Source organism: Capsicum annuum, unplaced genomic scaffold (assembly GCF_002878395.1).
Source record: "Capsicum annuum cultivar UCD-10X-F1 unplaced genomic scaffold, UCD10Xv1.1 ctg15333, whole genome shotgun sequence".
Lineage (NCBI taxonomy): Eukaryota > Viridiplantae > Streptophyta > Magnoliopsida > Solanales > Solanaceae > Capsicum > Capsicum annuum.
In genome coordinates, this window is record NW_025820797.1 from 1 (window position 1) to 1,202 (window position 1,202).

General features: G+C 34.5%; 1 non-coding gene across 1 annotated transcript; it reads right to left on the reverse strand.

Annotated features, from left to right (window-relative positions):
• Nucleotides 1-86: 86 nt before the first annotated feature.
• On the reverse strand, nt 87-158 carry TRNAM-CAU. Its single transcript has one exon. It is a non-coding gene; the product is annotated as a tRNA-Met (tRNA).
• Between the last annotated feature and the right edge of the window lie 1,044 nt (nt 159-1,202).

Genomic DNA, 1,202 nt, shown 5'->3' on the forward strand with positions numbered 1-1,202 from the left:
TTCGGCTGACGTGGAACGAAACGACGTCGTAAAGGTGAGAGAAATTTTGAAAAACGCAACGCTGGTGGAAGGTAGCTGATTTAATATATCAGAGCCAGGTTTCGATCCTGGGACCTGTGGGTTATGGGCCCACCACGCTTCCGCTGCGCCACTCTGATTTGTTGGTAGCAAGTTGCAATTTGTTTAATATGAACTATATATAGATAGAGGGAGTTCAGTATAGAATTTAGGTTCACACTTCACCTTATGGTTTTCTTGTTGTTCTCCTTAAAAAATTACTAATATATACTATGATTGAGCTCCTATCAAAGGTTTCTTCTCTTTAATCTCTCCTTTTTCTTTCTAATTTGTTTCAAAAAATATATTTTTTATTCTTTTTAACAGCTTTTTAATTTAAATTTTTCAGATAAAGTGTTTAAGATCATAAAATTAAATGACATTTTAATACAACAACAACAATAACAACAAACCCAGTGAATTCCCACAAAGTTGGGAAATGACATTTTAATACATTTTACATATTTTTAATTTAAGATCATATACGATTAAAAATGTTCCTTATTTTTTTAAATTTTGTGTTAAATCAAAATTGAAGAAATAAATTGCAACAGAGGGAGTAGTTCCTAAGAATTATATGGAAAGGGGGTGAGAACAAGAAGTTTGAGCACTGGGTGCAGACTTCTAAACTTGGACAAATATGATTAAAACATTTCAAAAATAGAAATCTCTAAAAAGCTTTTAGTTTAAAGCTTTTAGACATGACATGGACTACTTCAGCTTACTGAGGACATGTTTCTAGATAGGAAGGTGTGTAGGTCGCAGATAAGAGTAGAAGGTTAGTGCGTGTGTGGGTGGTAATGAGTAGTTAGGGGACTCTGGTGTAGTCGGGTTAATAATCCTAGGACTGTGTTCTTTGGTAGGAATCGCTAGTGTTGGCGACTACGGGGAGCGGTCGCTTCTTATTTCTTATCTCCTATTTTTATTAGTATTGCTCTTATTTTCGTGTCTCCCTTAGCATCTATTTTTATTATTTTTCATTTCTTATTTAAGTTATGCCACACACTCTGTTTCATGTAGTACTATGACCTTGTTTTACTATTCTTTATCTTGAGCCAGGGGTCTATCGGAAACAACCTCTCTACTTCTTCCACTACTAAAAAAAAGGTGAAAACTGACCACATGTGGTCGATTTTCTCCAATTT